At 45.6% G+C, this 7794-nt stretch overlaps 1 protein-coding gene and 1 pseudogene across 3 annotated transcripts in view; both read right to left on the bottom strand.

Annotated features, from left to right (window-relative positions):
• LOC144634236 (uncharacterized) overlaps window positions 1-7794 on the bottom strand; it is a 140269-nt pseudogene that overhangs the window by 64967 nt on the left and 67508 nt on the right. The gene's annotated exons all lie outside the window — the stretch shown is intronic.
• LOC144636644 (uncharacterized) overlaps window positions 1-7794 on the bottom strand; it is a 68442-nt gene that overhangs the window by 19037 nt on the left and 41611 nt on the right. The window lies entirely within an intron of this gene.

Below are 7794 nucleotides of genomic sequence, written 5' to 3'. Positions count from 1 at the left end.
GATTTTAAGCCGGACAAGGAACACTCTCGGTAGATGATTCCCTCAGGTCATTTGGTTCTGCTTCAGGGATTGGTATCAGTTTCTCAACATTAGTAGGGGGTAGTTCTTCATTTGTTACGCTGTGCCTCAGACGATACAAGTCACTATTCTTGAGGCGTTTGGTGATAATGTACTGCCCAGCATATCTCCTGATGAGCTTTGTGGCTGATCCTTTCTCAACATTTGAAGGTGGTGGTTTCCTGACTAGGACTTCTTGTCCAACGGTAAATTCTCTTGGATTAGCAGATAGATCATAGTAGTCTCTTTGTCGTCTCCTCAAGTCTTTCTTGATGCTACAGAATAATTTATGAGCCTCTGTGATCCTCTGAACTAGGTACTTTGCATAGTCATTCTTGTCGATTGGCTGATTGGGGAGCTGAAGAGCGACTGTCTCTGGAGAGGTTGCATTGCGTCCGAACATGAGAAAGAATGGAGTTACGCCATCAGTGCCATCAATAGTGGAGGTGTTGTGTGAGTACACAGCAGGTTGTAAGTAGTTTTCCCACTGTTTCTGCCATTTGGAAGCAAATATGGCTAGGGCGGAGTTCAAGAAGCGATGAACACGTTCAGTTGAGCCATTAGCTCGGGGTCTGTAACTGGATGTAAACACTTGCTTAATGGAGAGCAGGTTTGAAACTTCCCGCAGGACAGCATTTAAGAATTCTCCTCCACGATCACTGAGAAGGGTGGATGGAAAGTCCAACTTAAGAAATACATTGTCAAATAGTGCCCTTGCAGCTGTAGTAGCACTTCGGTCTGGGGTTGGTATTGCTACCAGGAAATGAGAGAATGGACAAACGGCAGTGAGGATGTAACGGTTTCCATTGGTGGACTTAGGGAACGGTCCAACAAAGTCAATTCCAAGTACATTCATTGGCTTGTCGTAGAAACGTGGGTGCATAAGACCATGTTGCTGGTTAGCAGATTTGTGCTTTAGGCATTCTAGACACCTTGCAACCCAGCGTTTTGTTGCCTTTCCCATCCCTCTCCAATAAAAATCTTGAGCGAGGGCATGGTAGGTTGCGTCTCGACCTCTGTGCATTCCAATAGGAGAGTCATGGTATGCGCGCAGTAGTTTGGTTTTCAGATCTTTATTATTGAGGACAAAGATACGAAAGTGGCCTGGGTCATCAAGGAATTCATCTGAATACATAACTAGGCCGTCCAGGATGACACAATGGCGTGCCAGGTTGAGGATGCGAGTTTGGTCACGGGCCGACAGGTGGCGGAGAGCTGACTTGTTGCTGTCAGCTGACAGGTACTTATGAATGTCCTTTAAAGTTGGGTCTTGAAGTTGCAGATTGCCAAGCTCTTGTCTGTTGGATCCTAGGTGAACAAATGGTTCATCAGATTGACTGGTTGTGGAGGTACCAGCCATTGTAGTGGGGGAAGTGTTGTTTGTGTCTGCTGTTGCCAGGGTGAGGGCTAACTTCAAATTCGCTAGGATAGTCGGAGACAAAGTCACGTGTTGATATGGTGCTAGTCCTAATGCGCTTGCCAAGTAAACGGAGACAGCCAAGGGTGGCAATGTGTCAATGAAAGCAGTAGATACACAATCATCTTCTTGTTGGGGTTGCTGTGAAACTGGGTTACGCGACAAGGCATCGGGGACGACGTTGGTGTGACCAGGGCGATGGCACAATTCAAAGTCATATTCTGCCAGTAGAGATGCCCATCGAGCCAGCTTTGCTTTGTGTGGGGCAATAGAGCACAACCATTTCAAATTAGCATGGTCAGTTTCAATGACAAATTTGTGTCCCAAAAGGTATGGTCGCCATTGTTCAACTGCCCATTTGACAGCGTAAAGTTCTTGTTCACGAGTGTCCCATCTTTGTTGGGTGGGTGAGAAGGCTTGGCTTGCATACTGAAGTGGGCGCAAATGGTTTTGGTCATCTTCCTGCATGAGTACAGCACCAACACCTAGTTTGCTTGCATCGGTGTGTACGTGGAATGGCTTGGACCAATCTGGATAGTGTAACAAGACGTCAGGGCCAGTGATTGCCGCAATAAGGTCTTTGAATTCAGCTTCAACTTGGGCGGTTAGATGAAATTTTTTGTTCTTTTGAAGAAGTTGACGCAAATGGTAAGTCCGTTGAGCAAAGCGTGGGATGTGATGCCTGTAGAAGCCGACCATTCCAAGGAACTTCTGCACAGCGGACTGGGAATTAACCATGGGGAAATTAGTGATCGCTTGGATTTTCTTGGGGTCCGGAATACGACCATCAAGGGTGACAACATGACCGAGTACTTCAAGGTGAGTTGAGAAGAAAGTACATTTAGATGGTTTAAACTGCATGCCAACTTTGGTAGCGCGCTCGAATATGCGTCTGTAATGTTCGAGAGCGTCAACATGAGACATGCTTCGGACGATCAGATCATCAACATAAGGCATACAGAATCCATGTTGCTTGTCACTACTGCCTGTTACGTTTCCCATTAGGAAATCAGAAAATGTGGCTTGCATGAGCCTTTGGAAGGTAGCTCCGGCTGTCTTGAGACCAAAGGGCATGGAGATGAACTCGAATAATCCACAGTGAGTGACTACAGCTGTTTTTTCTCTATCTTCTTCTCGAACAGGTACTTGCCAATAACCATTAGCAAGGTCTAATTTGGCGAATGCTTTGCCTCCACCAAGCCAGTCCAGGATATCGATGACTTGAGGAAGGGGGAAACCATCACTCTTAGTGACTGAATTAAGCGCACGATAATCAACAACAAATCTGGGGGGTTGTGGTTTACCATGTAAGTCCTTTCGACGTACAAGTATCGCTGGAGCACCCCAAGGGGACTTTGAAGGGCGAATGATGTCTTGTCTTAGCATGTCATTGATTTGGTGACGCACTGCCTGGAGTTCAGGGGTTGACATCCTGTATGGTGGCTTGTAGCAAGGGGGGGCATTGCCAGTGTTAATGTGGTGTTCAGTTCCATGGATACGCCTTAGTGGTGCGCCAGGTAAGAGAAATGCATGTGGGTATGTTCGCAGCAAGGTGTCGAACTGATCAAGGACTGCGGGGTCAACATGACTGTACTCGTCAGAGTCTAGGCGCAGTTCGTGGCGCAGTTTATCATGATATTCCTCCGAAAATGGATCAAGTGTGAAGGTAGACTGAGGAGGTAGGTCTCGATCATCAGACTCGTCTGGCTGACTGAAAGGGTGAAGTGCGAGAACTTTGGGTAAGACCAGCTTTAAACATTTCTTGACTGGCTTGCTTGGGACAATGCGGTTGCATTGGAACTCTCAGACTATTAGGCGTAGGAGTTTCCACAAGGGGAGGTGGGGTGTCATCAGAGTGACAGAAGAGTGAGTCAAAGGTGTCCAGTGATGAACAAAGGGCATCAGCTGTGTGTGTCAGGGCATTGTCAAAGTCGGTTTTGCTTTGAGCAGAACATGGTGACAGGTAACCAAAGCTTGATTGACCAATAGATGCTTTCTTCTTGGTACAATGCACAAGAACGTTCATGGCCCGAGAGGCCTGGAAGTCAGGAAGATCACGATCCAGGGTGTCAGTGGCAGAAGGGAAATCGAGGATGGACTGTGCTTCGGATGCGCTAAAGAGACCATCGAGAACTTTCACACCAGGTTCAAGTTCGTGACCTGATAGCCACAAGTCATTTCCTAACAATCCCATGGATGCAACACTTAAGGTAAGATACACTGTTACTAGGTTTAACCCACGATACACAGTGGTTCTGGTTGGTGCAGGATGGGCACTTGGTTTCCCAGTGAGAAGGCAGGTAACTGCAGCTTGAGGATTAGTTGATGTGGTTGCATTATCACATGAGACAGTAAAATTCATAGCTGGATGACGGAAAGTGACTGTTTTGTTACTGTGATCTGACAGGGCTTGAGTCGCAGCGAGGTGATTTTCACCGAATAGAAGTGGCCAAGACATATTTGGAACTACAAGAGCAACATGGATTGTTTCCTTGTTGGGAAGCCACGTATTAGGGACCTCTTGGACTGCTACGGCTGTTAGAGATGCACTTGTGTCAGCCATTTGTACTGGAATGGGCTTCTCAAGTTTCTTGTAGTTCAACTCAGGTCTTGCTGAATGAATGTGTTGTGCATGATCGAGGCTACACAGTGTGACTGAGCAACAAGAGTCGAGTGGGAGTTGTAGTTGTGTGCCAGCTGAAGTGACTTGACAAGACAAAATAGTGCGATTCAGGTTGACGGACAATTCGCTGGAAGAAGTTGGAAGAGTAGGCATCATGAACAGAGGTGGGGTTGGCCGGGAATGAGCAGCAGGAGTAGGCGGTGTGGTTGAGATGCTGGGTTCAGGGTGGGGTCCCTGTGGTGCTTGAAGATCACATGCATTAGCAACAGGTGGTGGTACATTATTGTGAACGAGTGCCTTGCAGCCTAGTTTGGAGCAAACGGTGCATTTATGTGCACGACCATATTTGCATGACTGATTCTGTAAGGTGCACGGTGACTGCTGATGTTTGTTCCACAAGCGACACACTTCATTACCACGCTGAGAATTGCCAGGAGGGGGTGTTTTCACTGTTTTGTCAGGGCAGCTGCTTTTGAAATGACCTGGAGAACGGCAGTTGTAGCAAAAAGGTTTTCTTCGGCGTTCATTGGGGACAGGAGGAGTTGGAGTGGTATTGAGGGCGCTGAGTGGGTCTTGCGGTGGTTTGTTGGTACCACTGTGACTTCCTCCAGGGCTAAAGGAACGCTCGATTCGCTTTGCAGCTTCGATGATTTCTGACAGATCTTTGTATTCCTCAGCTTTAAGCACTAAATGTTTCTGAATGTCGGTTTTCGTCTTCGAAATAAACTGTGACATGATGAACTGTGGCGAATTTGTTTCAACGGCTTCTCCGAGCTTGGATAATCGGTGTAAATTGTTCTTGAATCGATAAGCGAAGCAATCGATCGATTCTGTGGCTCGCTGCTTCATTGTGGAAAATTCTGACGCCAACCGACGGCGTTGAACTTCTGGCGGTTCCGCAAAGGATGTTTTTAAGGCTTGTTTCAAGCTATCGAGCTTCTGCTGAGCTGTGGTTTCTTCAGTGAATTTTGACTTCTCCATGGATAAGACTGAATTTGGCCATTCGCACGACTGTTGAAGAAGAGCGAGTTTTGTTTCCACTGGTAAATGGGCCGTTTGAACGTCAAATGTTTCCACAAATTCGTTTATGTCATCGTGACTGCTGTGGTCGTACCGAAATTGAGGTAGCTGTAGGGCAGGCATTCGGAGAGAAGTGTTCGAAGTTGAAGTCGCTGGACCAGCCGCAGGGGGTCCGCCGCCATGTGCGATTAATGCTTCGGTGAGCTGAGCGATCTGAGCATTGGTGGCTTTTTGTGCCTCGGCCTGTTGCTTTACGACCGCCGTAAGACCTGATACGATGCCTTGAAGCTCTTCTATTGTAGGCATTTCGGTTTTTGGATTCTCCACCAGATATGTAGCGGGTAAAATATAGTCAAAATGTGACTAGAACTTCCATAAACAACCACAACGTGCTTTTACTTTATTCGATCTGACACGTGATACCCGGGCGTTCCAAATATGGGCAGCACTAAAATTACGTCAACAGAAAACGGCTACACTCGGGCCCCCCTCCAACCTTGGTCGTGCCCTAGCTCCACCTTCCTTGCAAATACCTCATGGCCCAGATGTTTTAAGGATGAGTACACTATCCTGACTATCCACTGGATAAATCACTATCTAGTCGATAAATCCAATTCAAAACCTACTTCGCCATCCACCGGATAGTGATACTGATAGTGAAAGTGAGTGGATAGCGTTATCCACTTTTTAAACAACTGGGGCCTGAACTTTAATGCTTTATCAACCATCCTAAAATATGTCACATCAACGTAAAATACGTCAATAGCAGCACAATTTGACTCGTGAAAACAGAATCACAAATTTAAACCCCAAAATTCCCTCGAAGTTTCCCGTCACATTTTTAAGTACCCTTTTCTGCATACAGGAAGTGGGCTAAAGCATCAAAAGCGTTCCAGGAGAAACTCAAGATTCACTGCTCATGGAATCGATTGCCCTGAAATCAATTCTTTCATTATCGTAACTTATATTTTACCTTCTTTCCCTTCTTGATTCATATTTTCGCGAAAAGCTCTCCGCTAGCTGTTTTCTAAATGACACACGTTGCCCCACAAATTTTACTTTCGCGTTAGTGATTAGAAACTGGGTACGAATTTGCTAATATCTTAGTTCCCAGTTTCCTTGTGAAGGCTCTCGGACGAACAGAGTCGTGCAAACACTTCGAGCAAACAGTTGAACTAAAATTTAAAATTTGACAATTTTTTCAGGGCCCAGTCGTTCAGAGGGTGGATAACGCTATCTAGCGGATAAGTGTTGGCAAAACAAACTACGCTTGCACAACTCAGGCTAGAACTTTACCCCTGGAGAGACCCCTGTAGGGCTTTCCACAAGCTGCTCAAAATTTCCCAAAAACTGGAAAAAGTTGCCCGAAATTTCTCGAAATGTTGCTCAAATGTTGCTGAAAAATCCAAAAAAGTTGCTTCTGATAATAAAAGTTGCTCGAAAGTTGCTCCAAAAAATCCAAAACGCTGCTTCTAATCAAGAGTTTTTCTCTAAATATATGCTAAATTTTAAAAAATAATACGACTTTTTTAATTTTCACAAACATGTTTCGACGGTACATCCGTCATCGTCAGTGTGACGGTTATGAAAGTTTACAGTGATTTAAACGTGCCTGTTACAAATCATACGTTACATTGCGTTGGAAAGCAGTACGCTAGATAACTTTCGAAGTTAACGGAATTAAAAAGAAGCGCGCGCGCGTGCAGCTATAGGTCAAACACATCAATTTGACGCTTTCCCAATAGCTGCACGCGCGCGCGCTTCTTTTTTAATTCCGTTAACTTCGAAATTTATCTAGGGTATTGTTTTCCAACGCAATGTAACGTATGATTTGTAACAGGCACGTTTAAATCACTAAAAATAGTTTTGTGTTCAATAAAGTGTTCTTGGAGTGCAAAATAGTTTTTTTTAAAGACAGACGTTTCGGAGAAACCCCTTCATCAGTGTAAATGTGATGTCTTAAAAAGAAACGCTTGATCGTACGTTAAATGTCTTGCGTGCGCGTGGTTTAAAAATAAACAGAGCGCGAGATTGCGCGCGCGCTTAGCGCACATGACAAAAATTTAAATGAACACCAGGATATTAGTCAGAGAATACAAATGTTAATTTAAAATTTTAAGTCAATGTTCATGCCACTAGGGGCTAGTGTCTTGTAGGTAAAGATCATTCTCATCTCCTCCCTTCGTCTTTGGGCGGCCGGTCCAGCAACTTGCTTAATAACAGGTACTGACATGTCGTGGATGGAATTGTGGCCCCCTTGGTTAAAATGTTCGGCCACGGGGAAACCACCGTTCTGGTACCGTTGGTTGTTCTGGTAACCTTCAACTGAGCGGAGGTGCTCGCCAAACCTGTCTGCAAGCCTACGACCAGTCTCTCCGATGTACATTGATTGACAACGGCAGCATGTGATGGCGTAAATGACTCCGGTCGCAGTGCAGGTGTGGTGTCCTTTCGGGTGCACAACTCCGTTCGCGTGGTTGATGTTTTGAGTTTTTCCGGTGAATGCACATGTCCGGCACCTGGGTCGCTGACAGGGAAAGGTCCCGGCTTGTTCCTGTTGACGGTTTGAGGAGAAGGTGCTATGAACCAGGTGATATGCTTCTGTCGGCTTAAAACGGAATCAATGAAATTATAACTGACTGCAAAGTTCTATAAAAACAATGTTAAACATGTGTGT

Source organism: Oculina patagonica, chromosome 1 (assembly GCF_052425735.1).
Source record: "Oculina patagonica isolate OP01 chromosome 1, crgOcupat, whole genome shotgun sequence".
Lineage (NCBI taxonomy): Eukaryota > Metazoa > Cnidaria > Anthozoa > Scleractinia > Oculinidae > Oculina > Oculina patagonica.
Note: the sequence above shows the minus strand (reverse complement) of the source record. Positions and strands in the feature narration are given on the sequence as shown.